The sequence below is a fragment of the Sturnira hondurensis genome, unplaced genomic scaffold, assembly GCF_014824575.4.
Source record: "Sturnira hondurensis isolate 20B ecotype Veracruz unplaced genomic scaffold, ASM1482457v3 Scaffold0022305, whole genome shotgun sequence".
In the NCBI taxonomy this organism is placed as follows: Eukaryota; Metazoa; Chordata; class Mammalia; order Chiroptera; family Phyllostomidae; genus Sturnira; species Sturnira hondurensis.
This window is the reverse complement of record NW_028094936.1, coordinates 1921912-1947246: the sequence shown is the minus strand read 5'-3', so window position 1 is coordinate 1947246 and position 25335 is coordinate 1921912. Positions and strand designations below refer to the sequence as shown.

General features: G+C 38.0%; 1 protein-coding gene and 1 pseudogene across 1 annotated transcript in view; one reads left to right on the top strand and one right to left on the bottom strand.

Moving 5' to 3' along the window:
• The window catches only part of HECW1 (HECT, C2 and WW domain containing E3 ubiquitin protein ligase 1), a 303928-nt gene that overhangs the window by 228081 nt on the left and 50512 nt on the right, over positions 1-25335 (bottom strand). The window lies entirely within an intron of this gene.
• On the top strand, positions 10241-11980 carry LOC118979372 (coilin-like; annotated as a pseudogene).

Sequence of the window (25335 nt, the reverse complement as noted above, 5' to 3'; positions counted from 1 at the left end):
AAACTAATCAAGACTCAGAAAGAATAAAGAGTGGTTAAGGGAACTGCAGGACATCATAAAATGTAGTATCTTTATAACAAGGACCCCGGAATGAGAAGATGAGCAAGGGATAGAAAACCTATTTGAAAAATTAATGACAGAAAACTTCTCTAACTTATTGAAAGAAAAAGTCACAGGAGTCTAGGAAGTTTAGAGGGCCCCTATCAAGATGAACTCAAAAAGGCCCACTGCAAGACACATTATAATTAAAATGGCAAAATTTAAAGACAAAGAGAAAATCTTAAAGACACCAAGGGAACAACAGCCAGTGACACACAAGGGAGTTCCGATAAGGTCATCAGGTGATTTCTCAAAAGAAACACTAAGAGACAGAAAGGAATGACAAGAAATACTCCAAGTAATGAAAAGCAAAGTTGTGCAATGAAGATACTCAACCTGGCAAGACTCTCAAATAAATGAAAGGTGAAATAAAGAGTTCCCCAGAAAAAGAAAGCTAAGAGAATACATGTCCAACAAAGCAACATTGCAAGACAAGATAAAGGGACACCTTTAAGAAGATAAAGAAAAAAAGGGGGGATAGGAATACAAGTACAAAGGAAAAAATAATGAATAAGTACCTAGGGATAATAACCTTAAATGTAAACAGATTAAATGCTCCAATGAACAGTCATAAGGTAGCTGAATGAATAAGAAAACATGACCTGCATATATGCTGTCTACATGACCCCCCTCAAAACAGAAGATCTACACAGACTGAAAATGAAGGGATGAAAAAAATATTATAAGAAAATGGACATAAAAAGTTGGGGTAGCAATATTTATATCAGACAAAATAGATTTCAATAAAAGGCTATAAAAGGAGACAAAGAAAAACACTTCATAATACTTAAGGGAAAAATCCATCAAGAAGAGAAAACTACTGTAAATACATATGCATCCAAAATATCAGTATGCAAATATATAAGGAAAATATTGGAGAATTTCAAGAAAGATATCAACAGCAACCACTCATAATAGGGGACTTTAACATTTCATTCTCACATGGACTGGACAGATCTTCAAGGTTTCAATAAGGCTATTGTGGCACTGAATGACACTCTAGATCAAATGTACTTAATTGATAAATGCAGAACTTTTCACCCAAAGGAAACAAAATATACATTCTTTTCAAATGGTCATGGAACATTTTTTTAAATGTATTAGCTATTGTATTTATTTATTTTATTTTTGTTCGATTACAACTGTCTCCATTTTCCCCCATTACTGTCCCAAGCCCTACCCACAACCCACCTCCTACTTTCAATCCTACCCCCCGTTGTCTTTATCTATGGGTCCTTTATATATGAAATGAAACATTTTCAAAGATATACCACATGGTAGGACACAAAACAAACCTGAACAAATTCAAGAAAATGGAAATCATATCAAGCATGTGTTTAGATCACAATGGCTTGAAACTAGAAACCAACCTCAAGGATGAAACTCAAAAACATTTAAATTCATGGAGGCTGCATAACATGCTATTAAATAATGAATGGGTTAACAGTGAGGTCAAGGATGAAAACAAAAAGTTTTGAAAACAAATGAAAATAAACACACAAGAGCCCCAAACTAATAGGACACAGCAATGGAAGTCCTGAAAGGGAAGTTCAAAGCCACACAAGCCTTCCTATAAAAGTTGAAAAAAATTCACACAAACAACCTAACCATACATCTACAATAAGTAGAGGAACACAACAACAAAGACAGCCCAGAGCAAGTAGAAAGAAGGAAATAATAAAGATTAGAGCAGAATTAAATGACATAGAGGCTAAAAGAACAACACTAAAGATCAACAAATCGAGGTTCTTTGAAAAGATAAACAAAATTGACAAGCCTTTAAGCAGACTCATTAAGAAAAATAGTGAGAGGGCCCAAGTAAACACATTAAAAAATGAAAGCAGAGAGATTACAATTGATACCACAGAAATACAAAAGATTGTAAGAAATTACTACAAAGAACTATATGCCAAGAAATTTGAAAACCTAGGTGAAATGGACAAATTTCCAGAAAAATATTATCTTTCAAAACTCAATAAAGAAGAATCAGAAAGCCTGAACAGACCAATAACAGCTGATGAAATTGAAGCAGTAATAAAAACAAACAAACAAACAACAACAACAACAAAAAGCCCTGGACAGAATGGTTTCCCAGGAGAATTCTACACAGCATTTAAAGAAAAGCTAACCCCTATCCTTCATAAACTATTTCAAAAAATCCAGGATGATAAAAGTCTCCCAAATTATTTTTTGAAGGTAGCATCATTCTAATTCCAAAACCAGATAAAGACACAATAAAGAAATAAAACTTCAGGCCAATATGGCTAATGAGCATAGATGCTAAAACCCTCAATAAAATATTGGCAAACTGCATTCAGCAATACATTAAAAAGATCATTCACCATGACCGAGTAGGATTCATCCCAGGAATGCAATGATGGTATAATATTCACAAATAGATAAACTTAATACATCACATAAACAAAAGCAAAGACAAAAATCAAATGGTCATATAAACAGATGTGCAAAGAGCATTTGATAAAGTACAGCATCCATTGATGATAAAAACATTCAGCAAAGTGGAAATAGAGGGAGTATTCTTCAACCTAATGAAGGCCATATACGAGAGACCTACAGCCAACATCACAGTCAATGGGCAAAAATTAAAAGCTTTCTCACTCTGATCAGGAACAAGTCAAGGTTGTCCACTTTTCCCACTTCTGTTGCACATAGAATTGGAAGTCCTAGCCATAGCAATCAGAAAAGAAAAAGAAATAAAAGGCATCAAAATTGGAAAGTAGAGAACAAAGCTGTTATTTTTTACAGATGATATGATAGTGTACACAGAAAATTCTATAGTCTCCACAAAAAAAACTGCTCAACTGAATAAATGAACTTGGCAGAACAGTGGGATACAAAGTCAGTATTCAGAAATAAAAGGCATTTTTGTACACCAATGGTGAAATATCAGAAAGAGAAATCAGAAAAAAATCCTATTTGATATAGCAAAAAAAAAAAAAAAAAAAAAAACCAAACCCCTAGGAATAAACCTAACCAAGGAGGTAAAAGACCTGTAGTCAGAAAACTACACAACACTGAAGAAAGAAAATAAGGAGGACACAAATACATGGAAACATATACTATGTTCATCATTGGAAGAATTAACATCATCTAGTGTCTACATTAGCCAAAGCAATTTATAGATTCAATGCATTACCTATTAAAATACCAATGGAATATTTCACAGATATAGAACAAACACTTCAAAAATTTATATGGATCCAAAGAAGACCCAGAATAGCTGAAGCAATTTTGAGAAAGAAGAACAAAGTAGAAGGGATCATATTACCTAATATCAAACTGTAATACAAGGCCACTGTAATAAAAATAACCTGGAACTGACCTAAAAACAGACACATGGACCAATGGAATAGAATAGATAGCCTAGAAATAAACCTAAGTCTCTGTGGTCAATTAATATTTCACAAAGCGAGCAGCAGCATAAAATGGAGCAAAAGTAGCCTCTTCAACAAATGGTGTTTGGAGATCTGGACCACTACATGCAAAAAATGAAAATTAATTGCCAAAATGCACCATACATACAAATAAATTCAAGGTGGATTAAAATAAAAAGAGAACCAACCATATAGGAAAACATATTTGTCAATGAATTTTGATCTCGAAAATATATAAAGAACTCACACGACTGCACTCCAGGAAGACAAAGAGCCCAATTAAAACTGGGTAAATTACTTGAACAGACACGTCCCCAAAGAGAACATACAAAGGATCCAGAAACATATGAAAAGATGCTCAGCATCACTAGCCATCAGAGAGATGCAAATTAAAATCACAATGAGATACCACCTCACACTGACGAGAATGGCCATCAGAAGCAAAACAACAAACAACTGTTGGAGACAATGTGGAGAAAATGGAACCCTAGTGCACTGCTTGTGGGAATGCAGACTGATGCAGCCACTATGAGAAACAGTATGGAATTTTCTCAGAAAACTAAAAATAAATCTGCCTTTTGACCCAGCAATTCCACTGTTAGGATTATATCCTAAGAACCCTGAAACACCAACCAAAAGAACCTATGCACCCCATTGTTCATAGCAGCAGAATTTACAATAGCCAATTGCTGGAAGCAACCTAAGTACCTATTAGTGAATGAATGGATCAAAAAAGTATGGTACATTTAGACAATGGAATACTACACAGCAGAAAGAAAGAAGGAGCTCCTACCATTTGTGACAGCATGGAAGGAACTGGAGAGCATTATGCTAAGTGACATAAGCCATGTATTGAGGGACAAATACTATATGATGTCACCTTTAAGTGGAACCTAATCAACAAAACAAGCAAACAAGCAAAATATAACTTGAGACATTGAAATTAAGAACAAACAAATAGTAACCAGAGGAGAGGTGGGAGGAAATAATGGGGTAGAAATGGTGAAGGGTTTTCAGGAGCAACTATGAAGGACCCATGAGCAAAACCAAGGGGGGTTGGAATCCAGGGAGAGAGGTAGCAATGTTTGGAGTAGGAGGGAGTGATGCAGGGCAAAGGCAGAATACTGTACTTGAACAACAATAAAATTTAAAAGTAATAAAAATAGTATATTACTACTACTAATTAGTATTTTTATTACAATTATTAAATTAATAAATAAATAAAAGAACATTCAAGGAATGAATGAACTCAGGAGTGGTTCTTTGAACAGTTAAACCAAATTGATAAAACTTTAATGAGACTCATCAAGAAAAAAAGAGACAGGCCCTAAAAATAAAATTAGACACAAAAGATAAATTGCAACCAATACCCAAGAAATACAAAACGTTGTAAGAAATTACTATGAATATTTATGTGCCAAGAAATTTTACAACCTGGAAGGAATGGACAAATTTCTAAAAACATAATCTTGCAAAACTGAATTAAGAAGAAGCATAAAGTCTGCTCTGGGATGACCTCTCATCTAGAAGTTCAGGAAGGGTGGGCAAAGAACCTGAATACATACTTCTCCAAGATGGCATACAGAGGGCTTATAAACACATGAAAGTGGGCTCAACATCACTAGCCATTAGGGAGATGCAAATTAAAACCTCAATGAGATACCACCTCACACCAGTCAGAATGACCATCAGTAACTGACCAACAAACAAGTGTTGGCAATGATGTGGAGAAAAGGGAACCCTAGTGCACTGTTTGTGGGGATGTAGACTGGAGCAGGAACTGTGAAAAACAGTTTGGAATATTCTCAAAAAACTAAAAATGGAACTACTGTTTGTTTCTGTGATCCCACTGCTGGCATTATACCCCAAGAATTCTGAAACACCAATTCAAAAGAACCTATGCACCTCAATGTTCATAGCAGTGTTACTTAAAATAGCTAAATGCAGAAACAACCTAATTGTCCATCAGTAAATAAGTGGATAAAAAAAACTATGGTAATTTACACAATGGAATACTACATAGCAGAAAGAAAGAACTCCTACCCTTCAAGAAAGCATGAACGGTGCTGGAGAGTATTATACTAAGTGAAATGAGCTATGTGGTAAAAGACAAATACCACATGATCTCACTGATAAGTGGCACCTAATGAAGAGAACAAACTAACAGAGTGTAATAGTACCAGAGACTTGGAAACTTTAAATAGACTGACAGTGATCAGAGGAGTCAGGAGAGTAGATACAGTGGAAAGAAGGGGAAAGGACCAGTCAAAGAACTTGTATAAAGAGCCCAGGATGTGGACAACAGTGTAAAGATTGACTGTAGGAGTTAGGGGGATGGGAAGTGCAGAGGAGGGCAAAGGGGGAAAAATTGGGATTATTGTAACAGAACAATAATTTTAAAAATAAAAATAAGTAAATAAAATAAAGATACATATTTGGACAGACAAACGTTTCTGCTTATTTAAATTTTCATTTTATTTTTCCCCACATTGGATTTCATTAATTGGTCAGTCAGTCACCTTTCCATGTATCTACTTAATATTTACTATCTCTTCCAGTATGCACAAGATCTGTGCTGGACTTTCAGATCAAAGACAAAACTAGAATATGATAATTTCACTCTGATCACACACAGCCAAGATAGAACTCTAAGTCAACCATAACTCTAGCAATGTAAACAAGTTGTCCTAGACATATAAGAGGTATGTAAACACAGATGAAGAAACACTTAAAGTGTATCTATTTCAAAAGGTGAATGAAGTTTTGGGGGAACTTGCAAGGAAAAACATATAGAGAAAAATCACATAACCAAAGAGTTAACCTTTGGAGTACTCTGAGAAGCTTAGTAGTGGCATCAGGATAGGTAGACCTCAGTCAGAGATCAGAGACCAGCAGAGGGGAGGCAGAGAGCACCTAGTTGTTTTCCCCCAGAGCAGTTTTAATGTTATTCTCTAGGCACTAGTTCTCCAATTTGAGTTGCACCAGAATCTCCTGCAGGAGCCTTTTGAAAACACAGACTACAGGGCCCCACTCCCAGAGTGTCTCTGATTCAGCAAGACTGGGTGAAGAAGACAAGAATTTGCATTTCTAACTAATTCTCGGGTGATGCTGATGCTGATCATCCAGTGAAAAACTTTGAGAATGTCTGCTCTAGGGGGCTGGATAGCTGCTGAAGAAGAGACAGGTTGAGCCATTTGAGAATGACATTCTGCATCTGTCTGAAGAATGCACTGGAGGAGAAGAACCTGGAGTTGGATGATGAAGCTAGGGACTACTACACCAGTCCAGGCTGGAGACACTAAAGGCCTGGACCCAGGCACAGGGAGTGGATCATGTTGGCTCTCTAAGCCTGAAGCTGAGGGAGGGGAATAGCCACATCCTGTAGGAATACTCAGGTCCCCTCTATCTGCCCAGAAAATACTGAAGAAATTTCCTAAATCTCTCTTACCTTGACAGCCTGCTCAGCATAACTGACATTGTATTTTTAGGCAGATGTCTAGTTCTGTCATTTGTCTTTCCCTTGTTCTACTTCTTTCATTCTGAGAAGCCTCCCTTCCCTTTCCTCGCATAACCTCTATTTCATCTAATATTTCTCAGCCTACCAGGTACATGACTAGATTTCAGTTTTCCTTCTCCTCAAAGCACAGCAGGAATGAGAGAAGGGGTGGAAGAGTTTGTAATAATTTTATATGTAGATTCAACAGAATTTGGTGTCTGACTGGATATGGAATTTGAAGAGGAAGGAAAGGACAATTGTGAAGTTTAAGGTTTCTGCTTAGACCAAGTAGGCAAAGGTGCCAACAATTTTAAAAAAGTACATAAGAGGATGGATAGGTAGGGAAGGAAGATTTTTATGTGGATTTGGACATGTTGATTTGGAGATCCTTAAGGTCAGGTAAGTGACAATAGCCAAGAGGATGTTCGTATATAATATTGTGCTCAGGAAAGGACTTAAACAAACACTTCTCCAAGGAGGCCATACAGAGGATCCAGAGACACATGGAAAAATGCTCAGTATCACTAGCTATCAGAGATATGCAAATTAAGACCACAATGAAATACCACTTAACATTGGTCCAAATGGCCACCATAAACAAAGCAACAAACAACAAGTGTTGGAGACGTTGTGGAGAAAAGGGAGCCCTAGTGCACTGCTGGTGGGATTGCAGATTAGTACAACCACTATGGAAAACAGTATGAAATATTCTAAGAAACTAAAAATGGACCTGACTTGTGACCCAGCAATTCCACTGCTAGGATTATATTCTAAAAACCCTGAAACACCAATTCAAAAGAACCTACGCACCCCAATGTTTATAGCAGCACAATTTACAATAGCCAAGTGTTGGAAGCAATTTAGGTGCCCATCAGTAAATGAATGGACTTAAAAACTATGGTACATTTACACAGTGGAATTCTATGTAGCAGAAAGAAGGAAGGGACTTCTCTCCTTTGTAACAGCATGAATGGAATTGGAAAGCATCATGCTGAGTGCAATAAGCCAGGCAGTGAAAGACAAATACCATATGATCTCACCTTTAACAGGAACCTAATCAACAAAACAAACAAACAAACAAACAAAATATAACCAAAGACACTGAGATAGAAAACAGGCTGACAGGGGAAGACATTTCAGGAGAAAATGGGAAGGGTTTACAGGAACAAGTATAAAGAACACATGGACAAAAACTAGGGGAGGTGGAAATGGAAGGGAGGTGGGTAGGGCTCTGAGGTGTTGGCTGGGATGGGAGTAAAAGACAGAAAACTGTATTTGAACAACAATTAAATAAAATAAATATATTTTAAAAATATTGTGCCCAAGAAAGAGATTTGGGAGTGAAGGAAGAGGCATGAAGAGGAGGAAGAGGACCAGAGTCTAGGTGACAGTAAATAATCAGGTCTCCAAGTGCAATCCAAAGGGGGAGTGAAGGGGGACACACCATTACAAAGACAAGGTCTGCTGTGGCCTTTGTTTAAGACAGATGACCTTTTTCCTTGACCTTAAAAATAAATTTTTTCCTCAAGTGTGGTCTCTAGACCACTTGCAAGAAAATCATCTGTATGACTATTATAATTACAGAAATTGAGGCAAAATCAAAACCAACATTTCTAAGAAATTTCTTATGTAATATTACTTACATGTAGGTTTGACTGTCACTGATCTGGGGCTTTCTCTAAGTTTTGTTTTATCTAGGAAGACTCAGTCAATCACTCCTGACACCTGGCAGAAAGCACCATTGCCTGCAGCAGTTATGGTGAGGTACTCCCAAGTATTCCAATTTAAAGAAAATGTCAAAGGGGTCAGGAATCAGCAGAGAATTATAAAGAGAAATACTTATATTTGTTTACCACCTTAAAAAGTCTGTGGTAGGGAGGTTGTGGGGAAGGTGGTTGTGATGTTCTGCTGGAACTCAGGGAGAAACAAAGTGGGCCATTAAGAAGTTGCCGAAGTAACCAACATTGGTCAAAGGGAAATATGGCACTTATCAAAGACCAAGGAACCTGCTGTCAGGAGGATCCTTTTAATGCCTCATGACAGCTTTCATTTTCCAAAAATGGCTCAACAACATTTTTAGTCCCACACACTCTTCCAGACACCACTCTATTAACATGTAGAATCAATGCCCTCCCACACCAACATAATCATGGGAAGGTTTTATTGTTGTTTTGCCTAATAAAAGATAATGTAAATGGCAATTTGTGAAGAAACATAGTAGCTATGCTCTGAGGAAACCAAGGCCATAGGTAAAATCCATGTGCAGTTATTCTGGCTAAGCAAGTCAATAGCCAGATTTGGCCTCCAGATATATGCATTTCCAGACCCAGCCACCTTTTGATTGCAACCATGAGATGCCTCAAGAGAGAACCATCTTGTTTAATCTAGTTAAGCATGAGAATAATAAGAAATGATGATAATAATAATAATGGCAAAATAAATTATTGGTCTTTGCCACTATGTTTGGAGTGGTTTATTACTCAGCAATGGACACCTGGAACAGGGATTAAATTCCAGGTATGAGAGCACTCCTTGATCTTTGCTGAAGTGCAGAGCGATGTTGGGAAAGCATAATGCATAGGGTGTGTGTGTGTGGAGGGGTTACTCAGCAAGGGCCGGACTGCAGGTTCAGAGGCTTACTCTGTTATAATAGAGGAGAGAATTATCCTTCATTATTTTTCCTTAATTTTTGAAGCAAAATGTTTAATATTTACATTGTTGAAAGAGTTTATGAAACGTGGTAAGAAAGTCAGCTGGAATATCTAATTTGTAAACAGACACACACACTAATATAGACACACAAAAAAACAAAGAAGAAAAAAAACTTTCCCAAACCAAGACAGACCAAACAAAAACAAAACAAACAAAGCCTGAGAACAGATAATTCTCATTGGAGGAGCTACAACTGGTATAAAGAAATATTGATGGGAACAAAAATTGAACCTTCCTCCAAGAAGTGAAATGTAAGAACAAGCAAAATGCTAAAAGTACCGTAGGTTAGCAAAAACACACCAAAAAATAAGAAAGATCTACAATCAAGATTAATCTACCCAGCAAAACTATCATTTAGAATCTAAGTACAGATAAAGAACTTAACAAAAGCTAAAGGAGTTCATCACCATCAAATCAGTATTTCATGAAACTAAAGGGTGTTCTTGAAGAGAGAAGAAGAAATGATAAAAATATGAACAATAAAATGGCAATAAACACATATCTATCAAAATTTATTCTAAAAATCAGATCGAGCAGGATGGCAGCTTCTGTGATTGTTAAGCTAGTGCTTCAACTTGATTATCTGCCACCAGCCACCCCACACTGTATGGACTTCTGCCTTCACTTGAACAAATGCCAAGTAGTTATGGATCTCACTAGCCTCATCTGCCAGTGCTTCATTTTCAGTTCTGGGGCTCCCTTCAGCCCTTACTTGGAAGGGGACCTCTTGTCCCAGGGGGAGGAAGACTATCTTGTATGAGACAATCATTGCCTCAGAGTAAACTTAGAAGAGAAAGAAGTCACTGAGAATCCTATAATAGCCAATAATTGTGATGGTACTCATTTCTTACACAAAAAAAGCAAAGCAGTGGTCATTTAAGTTGAAAGAGGATGAAGAAACTGATTTAGACATTCAAAGAAGCACTGGAAGATGCAAGAGAATAACAAGAACACCTTGGATCTAGAACAAAAAGCCATCACAGATCAGAGTGTGATGAAAAAAAAAAACAAGAGGAAAAACAAAGCCACATGTGATGTGAAGAAGAAAGAAGAAGGAGGAGGAGGAGAAGGAGAAGGAGGAGGAGGAGGAGGAGGAGGAGGAGGGAAGATGGAAAAATACCAAAGAAAAAGAAGGAATATGTACATAGAAAACTGACAAAGAATCCCAGGTCTTCTAAAGCACAGACAGTGAAAAGGGGGACTGTTCAGAAGTGTGGTCTTCCAAAAGGTTCTCCTGCTAGAAACAGCCTTGTTAAAGCCAAAAGGAAAGGTGGCACGGACATTCATGCAATAGATAGTCCCAGTTCCTCTTTAGAGTCTGAGTCTTGTCATGAATCCACCAGTGATGGTCTCAGCAATGTCACCTTGGAAGTCAGAAAGTCCACAGAGAAAATATGAACTGCATTATCAAAGGAAGGGCTCTTCTCTGCAAAGTAGCCACAAAAACTAGCTTTAACTCCATCCCCATCGAGGACAAGACAGACAGAACATTATCTTTTTCAGACTCTAGTTCAGTCAGAGGATAATTTGTGATGCCATAGAGCTCCCTGAACAAGGCTGCAGGTCTCTTAAAGACATCAGGTCTGTTTGCAGGGAGAGGTTGTCCAAGCCCAGGGCCATGGTTACAGACTCCAAATGCCACATGATGGAAGCACAGTCACCCAGACAGTGGCAGGCAGGCTCCTGGTCCTCCTCCCAAGGTAACTCTCCCCACCAGTTTGGGAAGAGGTTGGGGCAGAGGAGAGGACCTTACTTCTCATAAGGGAGTTAGGGCTCAGGGCATTAGGGGAGAAGTTGAGGAGGAGGGCTTGCTATTCCTTATGTATTAAATAAAAATGCTGACCATCATCAGCAGTAGCATTTAAATGAAGTGTTATCAAACTCATCTACTACTACCCAGAATCCAGTAGAAACACACAAGAAGGACTACAGTCTGTTACCACTGTTAGCAGCTGCCCCCCAATTTGGAGGAAAGATTGCATTTAAGCTTTTGGAACTAACGTCCAATTATTCCCCTGATGTCTCTGACTATAAGGAAGAAAAAACACTAAGTCACAACCCAGAGACCCAGCAAGTAGATATAGAAATCCTTTCATCCTTACCCACCATGAAAGAACCAGGGAAATTCCTTTTGGTTTATCTCTATGAAAATGGAACCAAGGTAATGGAGTATGCTATGACACAGGAGAGGAGGGTCACTGTTTTTTGGAAAGAGTTGATTGACCCAAGACTGATTGTTAAATCTTTGAATAACACGTAAAGTACAGAGCTTGCCTGAGTATGATGTCTGCATCTCAGTTTATAAATGCCTCATTTGTGAAGGTGACTAAAACCAGAACTTTAAAAAATAAGATCTAAAAGTTGTCTGCAGTTTTTGTTATCTTTACCTTACTACAGAGGACAAAATATCTACCTCATCATTTAAAATACATGGGTGTGGGTGAGGGGAAAGATGGTGGCAGAGTAGGACAAAGGATTCCGCTTCCCCCGACTCACCGACTCACCGGAGAAAAACCTGGCTGATCTGCAGAGGAGCGCAGCGGATATCCAACAGAGATCCAGCATATAGGAAGGTAGGACTCCAGAGATTGGAGCGGACACTGAATAACCAGACAGTGAGGAGATGGTTGCAGGTCAATAACATCTGAGGGAACAGCGCAGAGGCTGCAGGACCTCTGCCGGTCAGCACCAGAGCCCAGGCCGGTCCTCCTCAGTCTCTGGGAGCCAAGGGCTGGCAGCAAGGTCCTTGGGAGAGAGCCAGTTAGCAGCTCCCTCCCTACCCGGCCAGACGCAGTTTGAAAAGTGCCAGGAGAGATCTGTTTGCTTAAGGTGTCAGGGAGAGGAATGGGCACAAGAAAGCAAACCAGAGAGCTTTGATCACCCGTGGAGTCTGTGGTCACTGGCTTTGGGGAATTGAGAGTCGCCCTTGCGTTCCCCCATAGCACTGGGAAAGGTTCTCACTTAAGCCTGCATGACCAGGGAAGCCTGTCTGGGAGCACGTGCCACATCCCAGCCCAGGTCTGTAAATCCTGGGGAAAGTCTGCTCTCAGTGTGGCACTGGGGAGAGGCGCTGGTCCAGATGTTGGGAGAGCTCTGGTGAGACCAACTGAGTTCACCAAGAAGGAAGAAAGACCACACCAATCGACCCTCAGACTGCTGCAGCTAGTGTGACCAGAAATAACGGTTTGACCAGGTGGAAACTAACAAGAGGGTTTTTTGTTTTGTTTTTTTAAAATAATTTTTTATTTTTAACTTTATCATTGTTTTATCTTTCAATACTTTTACCCTCTCTCTTCCTCTTTCTTGTTTTATTCCTTCTTCCTTTCTTTCCAAGCCTATTGCTTTTCCCTCCCTTCTGCTGCCTTTTTTTTTTATTTCTTTTTGCTCCCCTCCCACCAAGTGAGACAGAAGACTTGGAACAGCAAAAAAAAAAAAAAAAAAAAAAAGCAGAGTTGAACTCAAAGAGGGGGCATCCCAACAGCAGAGACAGAGAGACGAAATTCGCTTTGTTATAATGGAAAAACTACAAGTAACTGCACATTTGTATTTTTTATTATTTTTCACTATTCTTACATCTTTTATTTTAATAGTATCTTTGTATTCCTCCTCTTTCTGTATAGTCTTCTTTACCTTGGCTGGTATCAAGTGATATATTGTATCACTTGACAGATATCCCCTGTCCCCTCAATCATAGTAAATTGCTAATTTACTGTCCTTTACTTCCCCTTGCCCAGTTCGCACATGATTGAAGGTCCAATACCCCTAATCTTGCTACATCATAGATTCTGCCATATGATTGTTGCTATAATACTGTTTTAAATAATAGCTTTTACATACTATTGTATATACTACACAACACCCCCCCCACCTTAGCCCACTTCATTGTTGCCTGAACTATAATACTGTAGTGGTTAACTCTATTCTCTCTCACACTACACCTATTTACCATCCTTTATTCTCACCTTACTTCAGAATCTGACTTCCCTCAAAGTCACTCATTTCTAGATCCAAATCACAAACCTTCCCTCCCCCAACAAGAGCCTTATCTTCTTTCCATCCTTTCTAAAAAGTGGCTAGTTAGGTTAAAGACTATGGTTATCGCTGTATATAGCCAGGAGATCTCCTATCTCTTCTCTACCAGCTGCTACTGTAAATATCACAGAATATTCTCCTGCTGTCATAAAGCAGCATGCCTTCCCCTCCAACTGATCACACACACGCACAAACATACAAAAGAGTAGGTGGAAAGAGTAAACACTGGGATACCCAGGAATAGAGGAAACCCAACAACAAAGGAACCACCAACAGATAAAAACAGAAGAAGGTGAAGGAAAGAGTGGACACCAAATAAACCTCAGCCCAAGAGCTATCTGGAAATACAACTAAATAGTGGAGAAATGACTCAGTACAAACAACTTGAGAAAAGCAAAACAGAATCCTCAAAACCTTGTACACACAGAAGAACTAGCTTCAACACAACTTGCCCTCACAAGTGCAACAAATTAAAACAGGTAATGGACAAAGGCACCATCAGTTAACCAGCTGGTGGGAAGGACCCACAAAAGAAAGACACAAAAACAACAAAAACCCAAAGACAAACACAGAGCCAACTTACAGAAAGCCCCAAGACCAGTGAGCTTTGGAGATCAAAGGGACTAAACCACCAAATCTCACAGGCATTATATCACAGAAGTTCACACCATAAACCCAGAAAGCCAGAACAAATCAGTTTAAGAAGCTGAACCTAATAAGAAGAGTCTAACAAACAATGGAAAGAAACAACAAAGAAACAACCCCTCAATGAAAGGAAAGGAGGAAGCCTCAGAAAGAACACTAGGTGAAATAGAGGCAAGTCAGCTATCAGATATTGAATTCAAAGCACTGGTTATCAGGAAGTTCAAAGAGCTCACAATGAGCTACCAGAAACTAGAGGGGAACTACAATGAACTCACTGCAAACTGTATTACCGTGAAAAAGGAAATCGAAACTATCAGCAGGGGATAAGAGTAAATGAAAAATACAATTTTGGAGCTGAAGAACAGAGTGGAAGGAATCAAAAGCAGGATTGATGAAGCAGAAGATCAGATCAGCGAGTTGGAGGACAAAGTACAAAAAACACCCAGAAAGAGCAAGAAAGAAAAAAGAGGCTCAGAAAAAATGAAGAAGGATTAAGAGAACTGCAAGACAATATGAAACATAATAATATCCGAAAAATAGGGATACCAGAAAAAGAAGAAGAAGAGCAAGGGATAGAAAATCTATTTGAAAAAGTAATGATGGAAAGCTTCCCTAATTTGGTGAGAAAAAAAGTCACATAAATCCAGGAAACACAGTCCCAATCAAGGGGAACCCAAAGAGGCCCACTTCAAGACACATCATCAGTAAAATGGCAAAATTTCAAGACAAAGACAGAATTTTAAAGGCAGTAAGGGACAAAAAGGAAGTAACATACAAGAATTCCCCAATTAGGTAAGCTGCTGACTTCTCAATGGAAAAACTCTAAGCAAGAAGAGAATGGCAAAAAAAGATATTCCAAGTAATGAGAATCACAGGCCTGCAACCAAGGTTACTTTGCCCCACAAGGACAAAGGCTCTCAATCAAGATAGAAGGCCAAATGAAGAGCTTCCAAGACAAAAGAAGTCTAAAAGAATACACCTCCACAAAATCAGCTTCTGCAAGAAATACTAAAAGGTCTGCTTTAAGGAAAGGAAGGAAAAGAGAGAGACAATGAGAATCACGGGTATAAAAATGACAATGAATAACTAATAACCTATCAATAATAACCTTAAATGGAAATGGATTAAATGCTCCGATCCAAAGACATAGAATAGCTGAATGGATAAGAAAGGATGACCCACACATTCTCTGCCTACAGGAGATCAACTCAAGAAAAAGACCTACACAGACTAAAAGTGAAGGGCTAAAAACAAATTTTCCAAGGAAACAGCCAGAAAAAAAAAGCTGGGGTAACAATACTCATATCAGACAAAATAGACTTCAAAAAAAGGGCCATAAAGAGAGATCCAGAAGGTCACTTCATAATATTCAAGGGAAGAATCCACCAAGAAGACATAAACATTGTAAATATATATGCACCCAATATAGGAGCACCCAAATATATAAAGAAAATCTTAGAGGACTTCAAGAAAGATATTGACAGCAACACAATTATAGTTGGGAATTTTAACACCCCACTCTCAAAAATGGACAGATCTTCCAAACAAAATATCAACAAAGATATTTTGGCATTGAACAAAGTCCTAGATGACATGGACTTAACTGATATATATAGAACCTTTTATTCCAAAGAAGCTAAATATGTATGCTTTTCAAATGTGCGTGGAACATTTTCATAGACCACATGATAGGACAAAAACAAGCCTCAATGAATTCAAAAAAATTGAAATAATCCCAAGCATTTTCTCTGATACCAAGGGACTGAAACTAAAAACCAACCACAAGAGAAAAGACCCAAAACATTCCAAATCATGGAAATTGAATAGCATGCTATTACACAACAAGAGCATGCTATAGCTCTTGGATGGGCCAAGAATGAAATTATACAAGGAATAAAAAAATTTCTGGAAACAAATGAAAATGAACTAATGAGAACCCAAAACTTATGCAACACAGCGAAGGCAGTCCTGAGAGGGAAGTTCACAGCAATACAGGCCTACTTAAAAAAGATAGAAACATTTCAAACAAACAACCTAACCCTATGACTATGAGAACTTCAGGCACAACAACAAAGACAGCCCAGAGCAAGTAGAAGCAAGGAAATAACCAAGATCAGAGCATAATTAAACGACATAAAGATTAGAAGCAAAATTCAAAGGATTAGTGATTCCAGGAGCTGTGTTTTTGAAAAGATAAACAAAAGAGATAAGCCTTTAAGCAGGTTCATCAAGAAAAAAAAGAGAGAAAACCCAAATAAAAACAATCAGAAATGAAAGAGGAGAGATTACAACTGACTTCACAGAAATACAAAGGATTGTAAGAAATTACTATGAAGAACTATATGCCAAGACATTTGAAAATATAGATGAAATGGACAAATTTCTAGAAAAACATAATCTTCCCAAATTCAATGAAGAAGAAGCAGAAAGCCTGAATAGACCAATAACAGCAAATGAAATTGAAGCAGTAATCAAATATCTCCCAAAGCACAAAAGCCCTGGATGAGATGGTTTCAAAGGAGAATTCTGCAAAGCATTTAAGGAAGAGCTAACTCCTATTCTTCACAGACTATTCCAAAATATCCAAAATGATGGAAGACTTACAAACTCTTTTTATGAAGCCAGCATCATCCTAATTCCAAAATCAGATAAAGATACAACAAAGAAAGAAAGCTTCAGGTCAATATCACTGATGAGTATAGATGCTAAAATCCTCAATAAAATATTGGCAAACCTCATCCAACAGTACATTAAAATGATCATTCACCATGACCAAGTGTGGTTCATCCCAGGGATGCAAGGATGGTTCAATATTCGTAAATCAGTAAATGTAATGCATCACATAAATGAAAGCAAAGACAAAATCTACATGATCATATCAATAGATGTAGAAAAAGCTTTTGATAAGGTACAACACAATCCATTTATTACAAAAACACCCAGCAAAGTGGGAATAGAGGGAGCATTCCTCAATATAATAAAGGCTGTATATGAGGGACCTACAGCCAACATCATACTCAATGGGCAAAAACTAAAATCTTTTCGACTAAGATAAGGAACAAGACAATGTTGTCCACTTTCACCACTTCTATTCAATATAGTATTGGGAGTTTTAGCCACAGTGATCAGACAAGAAAAGAAAATGAAAGGCATCCAAATTGGAAAGGAGAAAACAAAATTGTCACTGTTTGCAGATGACATGGAAAATCCTATATACTCTACCCCCAAACTGCTCAACCTAATAAGTGAATTTGGCAAAACAGCAGAATGCAAAGTCAATATTCACATATCAGAGACATTTTTTGTATACTAAGAATGAAACAGCAGAAGCAGGAATCAAGAAAAAAATCCCATTTGATACAGCAAAAAGAAAATAAAGTACCTAGGAATAAACCTAACCAAGGAGGTAAAAGAACTGTATGCAGAAAATTACACAACACTGAAGAAAGAAATCAAGGAAGACAGAAACACATGGAAACATATACCCTTTTCATGGATCAGAAGAATTAACATCATCAAAATGTCCATACTACCCAAAGCAATTTACAGATTCAATGCAATATGTATTAAAGTACCATTTACATATTTGACAGACATAGAACAAACACTTCAAACATTTATATAGAAACATAAATGACCCCAAATAGCAGCTGCAATTTTGAGAAAGAAGAACAAAGTAGGAGGGATCACAATACCTGATACCAAACTGTATTACAAGGCCACTGTAATCAAAACAACCTGGTACTGGCATAAAAACATGCATATAGAGCAATGGAACAGAACAGAGAGCCCATAAATGAACCAAAGTCTCTATGGTCAATTAATATTCGACAAAGGGGGCAGCAACATAAAATGGATTAATAATAACCTCTTCAACAAATGGTGTTGGGAGAACTGGACAGCTACATGCAAAAAAAAATGAAACTCTAGCACCAACTTACAGCATACACCAAAATAAATTCAAGGCGGATGAAAGACTTAAATATAAGCCATGGCACCATTAAAGTACTAGAGGAGAACATTGGCAAGAAAATCTCAGATATTTCACGCAGCAACATTTTTATTGATATGTTTCCTAGAGCAAGGGACATACAGAAAGGAATAAACAAATGGGATCTCATCAACATTAAAAGCTTTTGTACGGCTAAAGAAAACAGCATTAAAATAAAAAGACAACCAACTGTATGGGAAAACATATTTGCCAATGATACCTCAGACAAAGGTTTAATCTCCAAAATATACAAAGCACTCATAGGACTTCACTCTAAGAAGACAACTAACCCAATTAAAAAATGAGGAAAGGACTTGAACAGACACTTCTCCAAGGAGGACATACAGAGGATCCAGAGATACTTGAAGAGATGCTCAATATTGCTTGCTATCAGAGAGATGCAAATGTAAACCACAATGAGATACCACTTTACACTGGTGAGAATGGCTACCATGAACAAAGCAATAAACAACAATTGTTGGAGAGGGTGTGGGGAAAAAGAGACTCTGGTCCACTGTTGGTGGGATTGCAGACTGGTACAACCATTATGGAAAACAGTATGGAATTTTCTCAGAAAACTAAAATTGGACTTGCCTTTTGATCCAGCAATTCCACTGCTAGGATTGTATCCTAAGAACCCTAAAACACCAATGCCAAAGAACATATGCACCCCAATGTTCATAGGAGCACAATTTACAATAGCCAAGAGTTGGAAGCAACCTCGGTGCCCGTCAGTAAATGAATGGATCAAAAAACTGTGGTACATGTACACAATGGAATTTTATGCTGCAGAAAGAAAGAAGGAGCTCCTACCTTTTGCAACAGCATGGATGGAACTGTAAAGTACTATGCTGAGTGAAATAAGCCAGGTGTGAAAGAGAAATACCATATGTTCTCATCTTTAACAGGAAGCTAAACAACAAAACAAACAAGCAAGCAAAATAAAAACGAAGAGACTGAAATAGAGAACAGGCAGACAGTGACCAGAAGGGAGAGGGGAGGGAATTTCAGGGGAAAATGAGAAGGGTTTACAGGAACAAGTATAAACAACACATAGACAAAAACTAGGGGAGGTGGAAATGGGAGGGAGGTGGGTAGGGCTCTGAGGGGTTGGCTGGGATGAAAGTAAAAGACAGAAGACTGTACTTGAACAACAATTAGATAAAAAAAATTAACATACAATGGTGTGTGTTTTTCTAGACCTTTTTTGTGTCTAATTTTAGTAACAAAATTTAAAACATGACATTCCCTGTATACATCATTATATGCCAGTACATGTAGTTTCTTGGTTTTTATTTTACTTTTTAACCATCAAGTAACCATTGTCAGAAGCAGTTTATAAATACCAAGTACAAGAAAGTGCTACATACCTTTTGTCAGTAAGATTTATTAAGTAACATTGTAAAACATGAAAGCACATTGCTTGACCTAATTTTTTACATTTGAGTTGTTCTATTAAATGTGGAACATCTTACAAATTTCAAGTATTTTATACCTGTAATTATCAAGACTTAACAAATAGTGGTGTTTGCTGCAGGCAGTAAGTTAAGAAATCCTTTCACATATTTCTCAGCTTTAAAGTGAAGGTTTCTTATGGCCCTGTGTAGAGCAGTGAACGTGAGACCTGATATGTGTTTTGGGGGGAGAACTCCTGTTTCATGTGATGAGAGGGTTTACTGTGAGTTCAGGCCAAGAATGCTGAGATCTCCTCTTGTTAGGAGATCTCAAGCACCTAGCTGAGCATGCTGGAGTGAGGATCTTGAACAGAAACTTCCTTTCCTGTGATTATTCAACACAAAGCTAAAATGGTTAAGTATATACAGTGAAAATTGCTTTCTTTTAACAAAGGTCAGATCCCTTCTTCAGTTTTGTGGAGTTTTTAATAAAACTATATTGAACTAAAAATTTTACTCTAAAAATCAAAATAAATGAACAAACACAACAGAAACAGACTCGTAGATAAAGAGAACATGTTGATAGTTGGTGGATGGGAGGGAGGTTGGGTGGATGGAAAAAAAGTTGAAGGGATTTAGAAGTATAAATTGGTAGTTACAGAATAGTCATGGGGTGTGAAGAACAACATAGGAAATATAGCCAATAATATTCTAATAATTATGTATGGTATCAGATGGGTATGGAAATTATCACAATGATCATTTTAACTTAGTAATTTAAAATGTCTAATAACTGCTGTGTATAACTGAAACTAATATAATAGTATGTCAACTATAACTGAAAAATTTTAAAAAGTGATTGAAAAATAAAATAAAATTTTTAACCATTAAAAAATGAGGTTGTAGTAAAGCTGTTGTTGCCGGCAGAGTTAACCACAGAACCATGTTAGGAAACATTAGACATCATAATCAAACATCAAAACCATGTGGATCTCCCCTGGTCCACTCTTTTGGGCATAGAACCCTAAGGAAACATTCTACTACAATACAACTTTGATATTTAACAGTCCCAAAGACCTTATTCAAAATAGTAGTAAAAAGCAATAAAGAGAACATCTACCAATAAAGCAAATTAAGTTAACTAAATTACTTGTATTTGTTGGAATACTATACAACTCTTTAATTGATAATCTTAAGACTATGAAGCAATATGAAAATATCTATATTAAATAAAATGTTAATATAAAGCTAACTATATATTATTATTACCACTATGCAAGGACTGTACGTGAATATAGAAATTGAAGGTAAAATTTTTTTAAAAAGTAAATCTTGGAGTAGTAGGATTATAATTTTTTTTTTATTTAAAACTTCCATTTCTCAGGAAACCAATGGCAGTGGACTCAGAGGAAGTTATACTAGCCAGGACCAAATGAAATTACAGCTAAATTATAGAAAAATTGTCCCAAATAACCAATGGAAGACTAGCTAGATAGAAGCCTCATAACCAAGGATTCACAGTAAAAACCACATGGAGACTGGTAGAAAATGCAGAGGTGAGGGAGAGCTGGCTGGGCTCCATGGGTGGCAGCTAAAGTTCTAGAGGATTAGCTCAGCTGTGGGGGTGGGGTTTATCTTGAAAAGTGTAGAATTCACAACTACAAGCTGGGTTCCCCAACATAGAACACCAGAATCAGCAAAGGAACCCACATAACATCTGGCAATGAAAAGCGGCAGGGTTTCTCTCCATCAGGGAGAGATGGCTAGAGAGGCAGCCACCATCTTAAAGGGACGACATATAAAATTTCATTTGCATCCACTCACCCTGGGCTTTGGAGGAGGGGGGGCAGAGTAAAATAGAACTGCACGAGGAGAGTCTGGGGTTGGTGGATTTGTGGAGAGAGCTGAAGGGTCAGCCACCAGTATTCCTGTGCCCAGTTGTTCCCCCATACTTCAGAAAGCACCTTTCTCAGTCAGAGCACTCCCTTTCATGTGGTATCAGCCTTGAGAGAAGCAATATCTCCACCCACTGGAATTTCTCTCACTACATCCTGTGGAGCTTACACTCTGCTGAGGAGTTCAGCTTGGGATTGTTTCAGACAGATCTCTGGATCTCTGAGAACTTTGAGACATTTGCTGACCCACCCCCAGGCCCAGTACTCATAAAAGCCAGCCTGGAACTCAGCTTGGACCTTTCCAGATGTTCCCATGCTTATCAGGGGGAGCCATGAGCTATGGATCTCTGATAGCATTAAATAGGTTGCCCACAAATGAATAAAATAATAGCAATCAAGAGTTGGTTACAACAAGACCCATATAACATACACAAGTGACATTTTTAGAGTACCCAGTTCAGGTAATCAGGGGGAATGTGGCACTGTGTCCCACAGGGCACCCACTACATAAATGCCTCCCCATCAAGACTGAGAGTCATAGCAGATCTACCTAGTAAATAGAAACAAACACAAAGAGGCAGCCAAAATGGGGATACAAAGAAGCAAACTTCAAAAGAAAGAACAAGAGAATTCTTCAGAAGAACTAAATAAAATAGAGACAAGAAATTAATCAGCTACAGAGTTCAAAGTAATAATTATAAGGATGCTGAACAGTATGAAAAAAGGCATAGAAAGGCCCTGATACACTGAAACCAGCAGACCCGAGAGATTAGAAACAGGTGCAACAAAAGGTGTTCAGGGCTCTAGCCAGCCTCAGCTCTTATGCAGAGCTGCCATCAACACCAAGCAGGAAAGAGCTACCCCTTTTGTACAGATTGACCCTTCACAGAAAATGGACAACTAATTAACTAGAAAGTATACATAAATGTAAATAACCTGGGACAGATCAAGACCAGTGGTCGGGGAGTGGTGGGGAAGCACTCCCACCACCTACCCTGAAGACTGAACAGCACTACCCCGGAGTGACCCAGAGATTCCACCTTCAACAACACACTAGAAATCCATTCTGTAAGCAGGTGGAAGTGGCGCTGGAAGTGATCCTGGGCATTAGATGAGCCACTCCTAGGCCTTCTGTTGTTGGAAAGCAGGCAGGGCAGAACTGTGAGGAACAGCCAGGCCTGAAGGAGACACCCACAGTCTGTGGATCACTTCTAGTCTCGAACAGGATGCCTAAGGCTAGAAGGGAAGACTACCTTACATGACCAGGGTAGATCCAGAAAAAGAAGAGAGTGACAAACACTAGACTCTGTTGACGTATATTCCACTGTGCCTTATTTATTATTTTCATTATTGTTTTCCTGCAATAAGAACCAACAATTCCATTTCTGAGTATTTATACAAAGAAATCCAAAATACTGATTTGGAAGAATATATGCACCACTACATTCATTGAAGCATTATTTACAATAGTCAAGATTTGGAAGCAACCAAAGTGTCCCTCAGTGGGTGAGTCAGTATAGCCACTATAGAAACTTTATACAATAGAATACTATTTGATAATAAAAAAGAGGAAATTTTTACCCATTGTAACAACATGGGTGGATCTGACCAACATTATGCTCATTGAAAAAGGCCAATCAGTGAAAGACAAGTATCATACAATTTCACTCATATTAGAGAATCTAATAAACAATCTGAACTAACCTGTAAAATAGAGACAGACTCATAGGCTGACAGCTCTGGAGGTGGGTGTGAGGCAGAAGGATAGGCACAAAATAAATAACAAGGAGGGAAAAAAAGTCATGGACAAGGATAACAGTGTGGTGATTGCAGGGGTGAAGCAAGGGCAGTGGGTGGAGGTAAGTAAGGGTATAGGGGGAATAAATAGTGATTGAGAAAAAGAGCTGTTTAATTTCTTTAAAAAAGCAATAAAACATCCATTTCAACAGCACAATAATTTTATGCAAATAACTAAACAATCCAACTTTAATTATTTAAAATAATACATATTTATGTTTTCTGATTGCTCAATGTGAAGGTAGAGTTAGTTAATTCAAGATATTCTGACAGGGTAGGAATTTACTTAGGAAATGGTCTTATACAGAGCTCTGTTTAACCCTGGTGCCCTATCAGGCACTGGAAGGAGTTATACAGAATAATGTAAAAGGTAAGGACTGTTACAGAGGCAGGCATGATCAATCATCAGTTGTAGAGGAGGTGGCTACAGGCTCTGTGTGAAGGGTTCTGGAAAGTTTCCAAGGACAACATGACATTTGGATTTGGTCTTTGCAGGAGATATGTACCAGGTAAAAGGCAGGCAATGAAGGACTTTCCTGTGGTGGGAGCATGTGGCAAAGCCTGCTTTATATGCTGTATGTGAGTGTGAGGTGTGGCTCAGTTTGAATGTGGTGACCACAGACTGCTTTTGTGCACTCAATATTTCTCAAAGTGCATCTTCTTGAAAAAATACATTCGATTTTCAGTCATCCTATCAGGAGTCAAAGGAAACTCCTTACAACACTGAGAAATCTGTTTTGCTATGAGACAGTGATCACTGTAAATTTTTCCTGATACCTGACTATTGTTTTTAAAAAAATGACCCTTCTGTGTGGTCACATCTGCAAATGATAAAACACTGGCCATATATTTTCTGTGACTGCCTTTATCACATAAAATTACTGAAACATTTTAAATGCTTGACAGCAACAGGTTATGATAAGTATTAAAGGTGGAGGCAGCAAATTTAACTTCTTTCTTAGCAAAGTCTGGCTGCATCTCACCTTGGTCATCTCCACTTGAGGGCACAGAACTTTACACACCAAAGCCTGCAAAATTTTTCTAGAGGCCTGATTTATAATTAATTTGGCCTAATTGTTAGATTATAACACCTGAACACTATAGGTTAAGGTGATTATTTCTATTTCTGATTTATTGTTCTGTTTAAATATTCAAACTACACCTCTTGTAGATATACCCCGATGATGTTCTCCCTATTTCTTTTTTATTGTTCTAGTATAGTTGTCCCCATTTTCCTAACACTGCTCTCCCCCACTGCACCAAACCCACCTCCCACCTTCAATTCTACTCCCCTTTGACTTTGTCCATGAGTCCTTCCCTTGACCTTTCCCCTTCTTTACACCTTATGCTCCTCCCACCCCCCCTTTGGTCACTGTTTGTTCTTTATTTCCATTTCTCTGGTTCTATTTTGCTCACTTCTTTGTTTTGTTGATTAGTTTGCACTTATAGATGAGTTCATATGGTATTTGTCTTTCACCCCCTGACTTATTTCATGTAGCATATTCTCTTCAGTTCCATCCATGCTACTGCTCCTTCTTTCTTTCTGCTGCATAGTATTCCATTGGGTAAATATACCACAGTTTTTTGACCACACTCACTTACTGATAGGTACTTAGGTTGCTTCCAGCAGTTGGCTATTATAAATTGTGCTGCTATGAACATTGTGGTGCATAGGTTTTTTTGAATTAACAGTTCAGTTATTCTTAGGGTATAATCCCAGCAGTGGAATTGCTGGGTCAAAGGGCAACTCCATTTTTAGCTTCTTGAGGAAATTTCGTACTGTTTTCCACGGTGGCTTCACCAGTTTGATTTTCCACCAACAGTGCACTAGGGTTCCCTTTTCTCCACAACATCGCCAGCACTTGTTCTTTGTTGATTT